Source organism: Equus caballus, chromosome 9 (genome assembly GCF_041296265.1).
Source record: "Equus caballus isolate H_3958 breed thoroughbred chromosome 9, TB-T2T, whole genome shotgun sequence".
NCBI lineage: Eukaryota > Metazoa > Chordata > Mammalia > Perissodactyla > Equidae > Equus > Equus caballus.
In genome coordinates, this window is record NC_091692.1 from 21,632,854 (window position 1) to 21,646,357 (window position 13,504).

A 13,504-nucleotide genomic window follows, 5' to 3' on the forward strand; every position below is an offset into this window, starting at 1 on the left:
GATATTAACCCTTTATCAGATATATGATCTGCAAGTATTTTCTCCCATTTCGTAGCCTTTCTTTTCATTTTGTTGATCATTTCTTTTGCTGTGCAGAACCTTTTTAGTTTGATATAGTCCCTCTTGTTTATTTTGTTGCATCACTATATTGTTTTTCTACTTTCTCAATCCCTCTAACACTTGTGCAGTGAATAATCTGTATTAAATTGGCTATATTTGAAATGCCCAGAGTAATGTCTGTTTTCTTGACTGGTCCCTGACATCACGCATCACATCTGCTTAAGTTCTGTTGGCCAGATTTAGTCATGTCTCACCAACTGCAAGAGGCGGTGCCCTGAGAAATGTGGTCTAGCTGTGCCCGTGTCTAGAGAGGAGAATAGAGATAAGGGTGGTACCGGTACTCTTTTCCACATTGCCTAATGAGGCACATAGTAAGTTAATCAAATGCAAAACTAGACAATTAGGAAACAAAAAAGAACCCAACGAGGTACAATCGTCTAAAGAAAATCTAGGTATATATAGCCAAAGACTTGAAATGAGCTGATTTTGAAATTGGACATTGAGTGTAGCTTTAAGTTTCCTGGAAATGAAGGCATATAAAGAAACATATTGAATTGCAGCTTTTAAAGTGTATTTGACAGCCTAAAAAATTTGTCTTGAAATGAAACATGAGAATCATTTATCACATTTATCATCATATAGTAAACTAGAATAATACAGAAAATCATAATTTGAAACTATGATACTGTGTTCATAAATTTCTCTTCCTCAGTTCTGATCATAAGTATATTTACTTTAAAAAAGTATCAATTGCTTAGACAATCAATTTGAATTCTTAGATTATTTTCTGATGTTCAAGGCATGTACTACAAGTGTCTATAAGGAAAATAAAATCTCTCTTCAAAACTTGAATAAATGATGTTATATTTACATATGTTTTTTCAAGAATAATATTGGTCAATAGCAGGATCTGGAATTTTCAAATTATTACTATTTCTATTAGCTTAAATTTTTTTTTGAATTCCACATCTAGGTAATGTGATCTATATATAACAAAAAACAATTCAATATGCTATTAATTAAGAGTTAGTTTCCAAAAATAAAATGATAGACCCAAAACATTTGTGACCCTAGAGTCTAGAAGAGCTTCTGGCCCACAGTAGGTACTCAATGTATTTACTGATTGAAGGAGATAGTTGAATCCAAAAACATTAAATCTTTGATTGACAGTTGTACACTTAAAATGCTAAAGCACACAACTCCCATATTTCCAGATCTGCCCTGTTTGTAAATACAAATTAGGTCATATTATATTAACACCTGAATCTTCCCATCTGTCGAAAAGTCCTCCCCCTCCCCCTGAGTATTTCGTAGAGGCTCAAGGTGGGTATTACACACTCACAGATCTGGGGAGGCTGCCCTCTTCTGTTGGTTCAAGCCAGACAGTCACTGTGGCTTCAATTACTCTGCCTGAGCATCTTGTCCTCACAGAGATGTTGTACTCTGCACATTCTCCATTGCCACAGTCCTAGCCCTCTCTTGGACCACAAAGCTTATCCAGCTCTCCCGGAGCTAGATTCAGGAGGATGCCTCCTCTCCCACTTCTTAGATTCAGTTAGGGGATCCCGCAGCAGAGACTTTGTGCCTTAACTTTTAATTATTTGGTGAGAAATCTTTGAGTTCACCACTCCTGCAAAGAACACTCCTATATGTAGATCTTTGTATTCTAAACCAATTATTTCCTCAGGATAAATCTCCAGGTGGAATTGCATGCACTTTTCTTTTCAGGGCATTTAAATGTGGATTGACAAACAATCTGGAAAGGGTGTGCCAATTCACACTTCCACCAGGAAATTTATATTAATTTCCAATGCCTTTATCAGCAATCATTTAGCTCTTTCCCTTTAATCAATTCCAATCTGACATATTAGAAACAGTATTTCATTGTTTTATTTCTCTGATTATGGGTTAGGCAAGCATCTTTATCGTACATGAATATCAGGTTTTATAGAAATGCATTTGGGAAACATTTAAATTAGGAAAATTCTAATTTTATGTAGTACAAACTTTGAACTGGGTTAATTCATGTAACTGATTTTCAGAACTAATTCAAAGGGCAAGGCTAAGTAAACACATGCCAGAGCTTGTTTTTGATATTTACAACTGTGACAGTGTACTAAAGGTCATCATTGAATAAACAGACTCCAGATGCCTGATTGCCTCATTCCTTCTAAAACTTCACAGACAGGCATTTATTCCCATTCTCAGAATAAGACAATTTATGTAAATGATTCTCACAAAACAGGAGAATTATGCATTAACATTGTCTATGAAACAAGAGAAATTGTCATTGGTCATATTCTTAATCTGATGTTAAATAATAACTGTAGCACAGGAAATGGCTTCCCTAAGAAAACTCCTTTCTCAATTGTTGCTCAGCTGCTGTCATCCTGCTTGTGGGGGATGGGAAGTCGGTTGGAGAGGGAGCTTTTCTTAGTGTTAATTATACAAGACATGTGCTATGTAGACCTAGCTACTTATGTTCATTTTACTTTTCCCCCCTAGAGAAGCACTTTCACACAGAGATCATTACATTTTCTAATCGATATGTTAGCCATATAAATGCTGTCATTTAAGATATTAGAGAAAAGAGAAAATTTTAGGTTGACTGGCTCAGAAATTCTTAGACCTATAAAGTTTATACCTAAGAAAGTATCTAGTCCAGTTCTTTCCCTTATTAGATAAGCTAGAAAGATTGAAAGATTCTCTGTCACTTAAGTTTTGAAATAAGCTGTTTTAGCTTAGTGACTCCAAAAGAAAGTGTCATATGATCTTGCACAGTGCCTAGCACGCAGAAGGCACTTTACAAGCATTTGTAAAATGAACTATCCTGCTGGAAGGTGTTAGAATGATTTCTCTCGAAATAGACTGCCAAAGTGTAACAGACGTAACATACGAAGTGCTTAGTATGATCCCTGGCAAGCAGTTAGCATGTATGTATGTAATATAAAATCCTGTTCCTCAGTTCAACATTCAGTGGGTTCTAAGCTACATGGCGTCCATTGGTGACTTTGCCAAGAAACGGAGTCATGTGGGCTAAGATTAGGAGCCAGTGCTTCTAAGAGATTTGATAGTTCTTTCAACCCACTGTGGTTTGCAAGTATTTTCGTGTATGTCTCTTTGACGAAATGAGCTTTAGGGTAACCTCAACAGCCAAAGAACTCCAATAATAGATCAAAAGCCTTACAAAGCAGGTCTAAGTGCTTAAATGAACAAAACTCAGGTCACAGGATATTATGTTACCAGACGTGAACCCCAGCTATTGTTATAATCACCTGTTCCTTCACTAGGGTGTACTTCCTGGATTTAAGCTAAGTGGAACTTAGAAAAGTTAAATTTATGTTTTTTAAAGATGAGACCATTGAGCAAATCTCTTTTGAATAGTTCAGACAGCTCCACAGTGTCTCCATCAACACGACTGCCCATCAAGGTGCAGGGCAGATATCATGCCAGCGTTATAGTTTCAAAATCTGTGAGTGTGGGAGATAAAATATACTATCTTCAGTGAGTGGTTCTCAAACTTGCTTTATCCTAAGAATCCCCTGGAGCATCTGTTACAAATCCAGGTTTCTAGACTTCTTCTCTGAAGATTCTGATTAATAGGTCCAAATGGGGCTGGAAATCTCTGTCTCCATCAGATCCCCAGGTAAATTATTCTAATCTTTGGTCCAGTTTGGGAAATACTGTCTTGATTACCATTTGTTAAGTAGAAAAGCTATGCAAAACCTCCTATGTGGGTCAAAAATCATCAGGGCTTGCCAAACTTAGTTCATGACTAAAACTCAGCAACAAAAGTATACAACTTCCACAGCCACCCCCAATCACTAACATCTTAAGAGAAAGATTTAGTTGGTCCAAACTGTCAGGACTTGATGTTGTACCTCTTAAATAAAAGGTCAAAAGAAGGATGGATACTGGTAAGCAGGAGTTAGAGTCATAATTTAAGTCCAGACTAGGAAGTGAACAGAATCAAAGGTACAGGTATAGCTGAGATGTTATGTTATCAGATCTAACACACCATTAATTGTAAATGGCACCATTATTTTAGGTATTACTGAGAAAGAAAAACATTATGACACAATATTTTCTTATCATCCAAATACTTTATAGAAAGAGCTCTTTTAGATTTAATTAAAGATTTATATCATATACAACTCAACAACTTCTGAATACATAAAAAAAGGGAAATACTACATTTAAGTGAGTCTAAGACTTTTTTTTCACATTTTCAGATTACTGAAATCAGGAGGTATATTATAATCAATGGTACCAAAGCAATGCATCCTAATTGAATGCATCTTTACTTTTACAACATATATAAAAAAATATTGTCTTACAGGACTGGCCCAGTGGCCGAGTGGTTAAGTTCGTGCGCTCCGCTTCAGGCAGCCCAGTGTTTCGTTGGTTCGAATCTTGGGCGTGGACATGGCACTGCTCATCAAACCACGCTGAGGCAGCATCCCATATGCCACAACTAGAAGGACCCACAACAAAGAATATAAAACTATGTACCAGGGGGCTTTGGGGAGAAAAAGGAAAAAAAATTTTAAAAAACCTTAAAACAAAAAATATTGTCTTACAACATATGACACCTTAGAGTCGATGAAAGATGGTATTAACAAAATATTTTAGTTAATGCATTACTACAACTTCTTCACACCTGAGGACCACCTCTTCTGTATTATAGACATGAATGACTATGGCTTTCCACACAAATTATTATCCCCTGCGGTGTCAAAATGCAGCATTTAGGGGTCGGCTCCGGGGCCAAATGGTTAAGTTTGCGCGCTCTGCTTCAGTGGCCCAGGGTTTTGCTGGTTCAGATCCTGGTCACGGACATGGCACCACTTGTCAGGCCATTTTGGGATGGCGTCCCACATGCCACAACTAGAAGGACCCACAACTAAAATATTCAACTATATACTGGGGGGATTTGGGGAGGAAAAGGAGGAAAAAAAAAAAGAAGATTGGCAACAGTTGTTAGCTCAGGTGCCAATCTTTAAAAAAAAATGCAGCATTCATTCAAAGAGTCCATGAAAGAACTAAGTCCCATTGGTTCTGGACTCAAAGCCAGGTTTACAATTAAGTAGAACTACTGTACTTTGACTTTGGGAATATTGATAATGACATCTGATTCACTAATGTCTCCATCTATTGTCCATGACCTTTCAGGTTTTACCCTCAATCTTTTGGTTAACAGGAGAAAAAAATTTCACCAATAGATGGGCTCAGCCCAGTAGTGCAGCGGTTAAGTTTGGATGTTCTGCTTTGGTGGCCCGGGGTTTGCTTGTTCGGATCCCGGGTGTGGACCTATGCACCGCTTGGCAAGCCATGCTGTGGCAGGTGTCCCATATATAAAGTAGAGGAAGACGGGTACGGATGTTAGCTCAAGACCAGTCTTCCTCAACAAAAAAGAAGAGGATTGGTGGCAGATGTTAGCTCAGGGCTAATCTTCCTCAAAAAAAAAAAAAAAAAATTGCATCAATTGCAGCCACTGTGGAAAACAACTTTGTTATTTCTCCAAAGGTTAAACATAGAACTACCATATGACCCAGAAAGTCCACTCTGAGGCATATACCCAGAGGACCCGAAAGCAGGGACTCAAACAGATACTTGTACACCAATACTCACAGCAACATTATTCACAATAGCCAAAAGATGGAAGCAACCCAAGTGTCCATGGACAGAAGAACAGATAAAGTAAATGTGGCATATACAAACAATGGAATAATATTAGGCCATAAAAAGGAATGTAATTTTGATATATGTTACAACAAGAATGGACCTTGAAAACATTGTTAAGTAAAATAAGTCAGACACGGAAGGTGAAATATTGTGTTATTCCATTCATATGAGGTACTAGAATAGGCAAGTTGATAGACACAGAAAGTAGAACAGAGGTTACCAGGGGCTGGAGGGAGGGGATTTACTGGTTAATGGGTACAGCATTTTGATTGAGGACAATAAAATAGTTTTAGGTATAGATAGCGGTGAATACCTTGTGAATGTATTTAATGCCTCTTAGTTGCACACTCATGAATGATTAAACTTATATTTTCTTATGTATATTTAGCCACACAAAAAAAGTTCGTACCACTATTTTATCTCTAGATTACATCGACCACACCATTCTTTTATCTTCTAATTTGCTTCCGTGCCACTCACACTCCTTCTGCCACTCTTCACCCTGGCCCTTTTGATGTGTGCAGGCGGTGTCTACTATGTCACAAGTGTGGCCTGATTGACAGCAATTGTAGAAAGCCATTTAGATACATCCCAATATCAGAGATATAACAAGTGTACCTTAGAAGCAATGAAACCAGGTTCAGAGACTCGGGGTAGAGTGAAGTGTCACTGTTTAAAGTCAGACAAGGACAGTAATCACAAGAGACTAATGTGATCCTGAGATAAATTCACCTGGGGACGTGGGTAGCACAATAGCAGATAGAAAATATCTGATTTAGGTTAGCAGTCATCTAAATTAGAGCTTAACGCCAGAGTCACAAAACAAACAATGTGTGTGAGCATCATGGCGTGTTGAAGCAAAATATATATTATGAATCCACCTGACAATGAACAGATCTTGAACAAACAGAAGAATGCTTATTTGTTATCCTAAATTTGTGTTTACTTACAACATACTTTCACATCTGTTCTCTCATTTGATTTGACCCTTGCAACATTTCCGTGAGGTCATAGAAGGAACCCCACTGAGAGAGGAGGAAACTGAGCCTCCACAGCTGGGCACTTCCTTAGAATCACACAACTGGTGAGCAACATTCCAGAGATTCTAACTCTGGTCTGACCACAAAGCCCAGAGCCTTTTGGCTTTGCCATAAGAAAGACGGTATCATCTGTTATATTGGATATGAGAACCAGTGTGTGATTTGGTTCTATGGGTCCAGATGAGCCAAAGATGTGCACTTGAGTACGTAGGGGTATTCTAGGATTCATTCTTGGCCGCTGGATTTTAAATGTAATCAGGGTTGACTACCATGTTCCAGAAAGAGTGCTCTAAATGCTCACAATGCTCCAAACATGCTAGCGGCTCAGGTAGGCAGATATTAACATCAAGAACTGAGTTTAGTCATCTTGTCCATCACTGAAGAGCTGAGTGGCATTAGGTTTCAGAGCAATCAACTCTTGAGACACAATTTCTTCATCTCTAACTAAGGATTACATCACTATTGTGAAATTACAGATAATGTGTGTAACATATCTAGCACATTATCTGGCAAAATGCTAGGTATTAGCAATAATTAATATTTACTCAGTGGTTTTATTTTTACTCATGACAGCTACAGTGACCCAATCAGTCAATTCTATGTTGAAGCAAGCTAGTTTCCACAATTTAAAATTATACAAAAAATAATTGCACATTTGAGGCAACATAGCATGGTGATGAAGTATATGGACACTTAATCCTGAACAGTCTTAACTGGACTGATTACCAGCTGAGATTTCTTCAAGGGAATTCAAAACAGTATTTTGACTATATATCCGTAATAAGATGTTATTGGGTTTTTAATATTTATCTTTAATAATTTTATCCTGAATGTGCACATGAGGTGTTTGGGTCAGAGACAGAGCTCTTATTGGATACTTTACAGTGAATAATAAGTGGGATAGTTCCCCTTGTCCTAATCCTTAACCCCAGGGCGACTCAATGTGAACTAAATTTTTCTACAGGACTGGCCAAACACCCCCGTTGGAAAATGTTGAGGAAAAATTATTTTTCTCTGCTTATAAAGGGGAAAAAGGCAGCTGCCCCCCTCATCCCCTAAAAGAGTCTCCTCCTTCCTACCTCCATACCTTTGGTACATATATAAAATCTCCCGAAGAGCCAAAGAGGTCGACTAGTCTCCCTCCCACTGACTCTCAGCTTTTACTATTTAGAGACGTCTCCTAGTTCCCAGGCCTCTCCTCCTTGAAATGTAAATTCCTAGGAGGACAGCCATTCCAGTCTTCATGGCACCACAGGGACTTAACCTAGGAAGTGAGTCATTTGACTTTCTCCAACAGATAAGAGAAGCTTTACTATCCTTTCAGGTCAGAGTGATTAAAGACACAAAGCTGTGTATCGCATTCTCACGGTATGTGAAGATGTTTCTCTGACTCTAGGGCTTTTTTATAGGAACACTGAGCAACCCAGGCAAGTTTTATTTCCCCCCACACATATCTTAAGAACAAAGAAATCTTCCACAGCATTCAATAATCTTATTTTTAGTAGTATTGATACTGCCAATCTTAAATTTTCACTTGTAAATTATATGATTAAAGCAAATAAGTAATTATGCTAATATCACTAGGTGGTAAGATTTTCAGTGTAAGAAAACAGGGATATAAATATAAAATCAAAGAAGATTAGTAACAACATGGCAACCTTAAATTTGGGAAAAATCAGTACGAATTCATGAAGTATTTTCTGTTTAAAAAATGCATTTTCTGGTTCTCTCCACTAGAAACATCTAGAAACTATGACAATCCAGTAGAAATGAGCAAAAATGGGAGTATCTTTGTCCCCTGCTCCCATGGGTACTCGCTATCCAGATTTCTAACATACAGTAGTTCCGCCAGGTTTTAAGCTTGTTATTGATGGAATAATACTGTGCACACTCTTTTGTGCCTGTCTTCTTCAACTCAATCTTATGTTTGTGAGATGCATCCATGTCATTGTGCACAGTTTTAGCTTGTTCATTCTCATCACATACAGTTCTTGACTGTATGAATATACCACAATTTATTTATCCCTCCTACTGTCGATGGACAGTTTCATTGTTTCCGATTTGGGATGTAACAAATAAAGCTCCTATGAACATTTTTTTATATGTCTTTTGTTGAACCCATGGTACATTTTGTTGAATATAGGTGTTATACACACATATATATATTTTGTTGTACATGTGTTACACATATGAACATATGTACATACATGTAGGAATGAAACCACTGGGCATAAGGCATGAATATTTTCAGCTTCAGTAAACACTGCCAACCAGTTAATGAAAACAATCAAGCATTTTTCTTACTTTTCTTATAAAAGCTGAATTTCAAGTTAACAAAATATTTGATAAGGAAAACCTCCTATTCATAGAAAAATTCCTTCTAATAAATGAGGAGAAAACGATATTAGAAAATGACCATTTTCCAATCCCTGATAAAGTAATGGGCCTAAGCAAAGACTGTCACCAGCAAATGCTAAAACCGTTAGGTAAAAGGGAAACGGATACTCTCAAATGGATGGTTCAGGGTGACAGCAGCTAAAGCAACTAATCAGTGCTAGTATACTAAAAGGGGGACAACACAGATATTATGTACGTCCTCATGTGATGCAAAGAAAAGTCACCTCATGAAACATTCTTGTCAAAGTAAGACTGAACCTAAATGTAATCAAACCTCTCGATCTAACTATCGTTCATAGGAAATGCAGGGGAAAGAGGAACAATTTAATGATACCACAAAGAAGCAATGAGTCAAATCTAGAATGTGGTAAGTCCTAAGGAAAACTGACCTAGTTATTCCAACAAATTAAGGGTATTTTAAAAAAAAAGGAGGGCGGCTATTCTTATCACTTAGGCTTACCAACCAAATGCAATCTATGGAGTTATGTAGATCCTAATTTGAATAACTTAAAAGAAACATTTTTTGGGACAATTAGGAAAATTTGAATATAAACTGCGTATTAGATGATAGGGAGAAATTGTTAATTTTTTTGAAAAATGGTATTGTGGTAATATTAAAAAATGTACATTAAAATATTCACCAGGAAAATGATATATGTAGGTATTCTTTAAAATATTTCGGCTTATTAAAAAAGTGAGAGAGGAAGATAAAACAAGACTGGCAAAATATCATTGATTGCTGAAGCAGACTGTATATGAGTATTCATTACTATTCTCTGTCTGCATGTTTGAAATTTTCCATGATAAATATTACTTCAAAAATTTTAAAATATGGCTTCCCGTGTGATGTAAGATAAAACCAGTGCTTCAGGGGAAAACTGCATCGTACAGACTCTAGATGACGCCCTGTTGATTATCTATTCTGTTTCTATCTAGGCTGTTTCACAACTCTTTAAATTATAGATAAGTGATAACAATGGCGAATAGCTCTGGTCTAACAGCATGCAAATTCTGTCCTACCTGGTACAGTTTCAGTTGACCTCCCCCATTCACTGGGGAAGAAGTTAGTTTTGTCTCCATTTCCACATTCATTTCAACATCCTTTACTTCCTATCAATGTGCCCTGTTCTAACTTCTCCTTTGAACCTCTTATAACATCTGTCACTTTCCCTGATTACAAGTTAAATAAAATCTTTAACACGTGTTCATTTCTATATCTGCATGAGAGTCATAATTTTACCCTTTTTTGAAAGTTATCTCTTAACAGTGATATACAGTATTCATGTCTTGTGAAGCCGAAAGTAAAATAAACTGATTAGTATACTTATGAATCATTAAGTGTTAATGAATAATTGTTAAACAATTTCAGAATAAATTGTAAGGTACTCACACAAATATTAACTAACTTTTCCTTCCAATTTTGTTTTTATTTCTTCATGCCATTAGTTCCAGAAACTCCTTTGGAATCTTTGTGCCAGATGCCTGGGTGCATTTGCTGTAAGCATGAAAACTCATCAGAGTAAAATATGAGTACAGCAAAACAGAAAACACTTCAAAACAAAAATTGAGTAACATCTGAAAATTTAGGCCAAGAATTCTAGACTTTGTATATAGATCCAAGATACATTCTTGAAAGACACAAGCATGGTCTGTGGTATTCAACAAAATGTAATCAAGTTTCAGTGTAGGAATCTCACTTACAAGTCTACTCTACCACTTCTCCAACTTTTCTTCTTTCTCTTTTCTTAACGATGCACTCCTTTCTTCAATGAGTCTAACTGTAGACATTGGAATTGCTTGATGTTTTAGTTACAGATATCCACTGCTACCACACTAGCTCCTGGGTATTTAGGAGCATCTCTCATAGCCATCTGGGCTCCATGTTGCTTCCATAGTCACTGAGTTTAATGGCAATCAATCAATCAGTAAATATTCTTTTGTGTTTATGAAAGTTTTACAAACGCAGAAATAACTTTGAGCTCCATATCAACACATAGCTCACTTCCGGAAAGGGATACTACAGCTTTGATACTATAGCCATGTCTGTGATCCCTTACTGAACGTTCTGCCTAATTCCAAAAAAGCAAATGCTAATTACTAAGAACAAGTAGAAGAATGTGATGAAAAAAATTTGAAAGAGAAAAAATATGCTATATATACTCTCTCATTAACTTACTTTTAAATCCTTTAAACTACTAGAGAGGACTGGCTTCCCTTGTAGTTTTAATTATTCAGAGCTCCAAGTAAGGCTTTGCACATTCCGCTCCTTGTAACTAGTACTTTCTTCTGGATCTCCTCCTGTCTCCTTCACCAGGCACACTTTCCTGATGCATCCACTAAGGCCAAGCAAACGTGGCCTCTCTGTGAAGCCTTCCCAGATCTCCTAAGCTAAGTCAAGGAGCCTTTCTGTACTCCCACAGCCCTTTCTCTTACCTCTTTCATCACAGTCTTCGTGTTGAATTTTAAACCTGTACTCCAATAGCTTTCCATCTCACTCTAAGTAAAAATCAAAGCGTGGAATCTCCACCCCTCAATACAATGGCTTTCTCACTGGATTCTGATTATTTACTCTACTGGCTTCCCAGCTCCCTCAGAAGAGAAGTCAAAGCCTGCGGCCCTGATATCCTGGATATCCCTGCGCCTGCTTCCTCACCTCTTTCCAGTGTTTATTCAAACATCTCTGTAGGTGCTGTCCCCCTTCCTTGCTTTATGTTTCCCCATTGTACTTACCACCATCTCTCATACATATTTTGTTACTTATTTATCTTGTTAACAGCCTGTCTCCCTCCACAAGAATGAAAACTCCCTGATGACAAAGGTTTTTGTCTGTGTTGCTCACAGGTGTACCGCAGCACCTAGAACAAAGTCTGGACACAGCAGTCATTCAGTAACTATTCTTTTGGCAGTTTCTCTTACCATCCTCTGAGCTTCTTGAAGGCAAAGATTGGTTTTATTTGTTTGTGCAGTTCTAGCATTTCCCTGTCACATTGTACATATTCAGTAAGAACTAGTCTCATGGCCTCCCCCTTGGGGAAACAGGCCAATTCTAGGATAGTTACAATGGGGTGAGATGAAGAAAAGTCCAATTTGATATCAGCCCTGCTATCAGTTCCCCAACATCAAACCCAGCATGTATGGGGCTGAAACCGAAAGCACTCATATGTAAATATGTATTTCTTTAAACCTTGACTCCCTGAGCTTTACAACCAAATAGAAGTTACAAATTCTTAACGCCCAGGTGGCTTCAGCTGGGTTCACACTAAAGTCTTCACTAATCACAGGTCCTTGAAGTCTATTACAGGGAAACTGATGTCCCGAGAATATCAAGAAATTGAAGCTTCCCAGTTTCCTGGCACCAGAATCCACTATCCACTAAGAAAAGCCACCCATGGAATTCCTTATCTCCCCCTTTCTGCAAGCAGCCTCTCCAGGCCAAAGGCAGGCTGGTGGGGGGAAATGCTGGCCAACAAGGCTACATGCCCACTCCCCTACCTAAAAGCCCCCCCAAAAAGCACCTGCTTGTAGCTTTTCAGGGAGTTTGGGATTACAGTGTTAGCTGTCCATTCTCCCTGCTCAGCACTTCGCAATAAAATTCTTAGTTTCTTCCACTACACCCCGTGTCAGAGATTGGCTTGCTGAGCAAGGGGTGAGTGAACTCACTTCAGGTTTGATGTCAAATTTACCAACCTTTCTGGTTTCCACATCATTTCCTGGCTTCATCGTCATTACTCGGGATCACATAGATGAAGTTATATAAGGACTTCGGACTGTATATTGAGAGACTAGATATGGTGGTGGAGTGTAACAGAGGAAGTATGAGGTGTTTAAAAAGATTTTTTGGCACTTGCTAGTCATTTATTTGTATACGTCACTAACAAGGAAAGGTGCCAAGAACTAAGAAGATTTTGCGGGGCTTGGGAGGAAGGAGAAGAGTACTGTCAGTTAAGGCGGCATTATGAAATGTGTATTTAGAAACCACTCTTTTTACACACTTTGAGTTGGGGAGTCAGTTTGGAGGCTTAATGGAAGGAGTACGGAGCAGGGCTCATAAAGGAGTCTGCCACGGTGCCAATAAATGTTTATTCGAAGGTTCCTTCCAGATCCGAGACAAACAATGAAGAGAGAAAGAAGAGGAAGGAAGGAAGGAAAGGAAAGGAAGAAATGAAGAGACAGAGAAAGAAGGAAGGAAAGAAGAAAAGAAGGGAGGGAAGAAGAGAGTGAAGGGAGGGAAGAAGAGAGGGAGGGGAGGGAAGAAGAGAGGGAGGGGAGGGAAGGAAGGAAGGAAGAAAAAGTCTCCAGCAGATTATTTTTAAAACATCCGA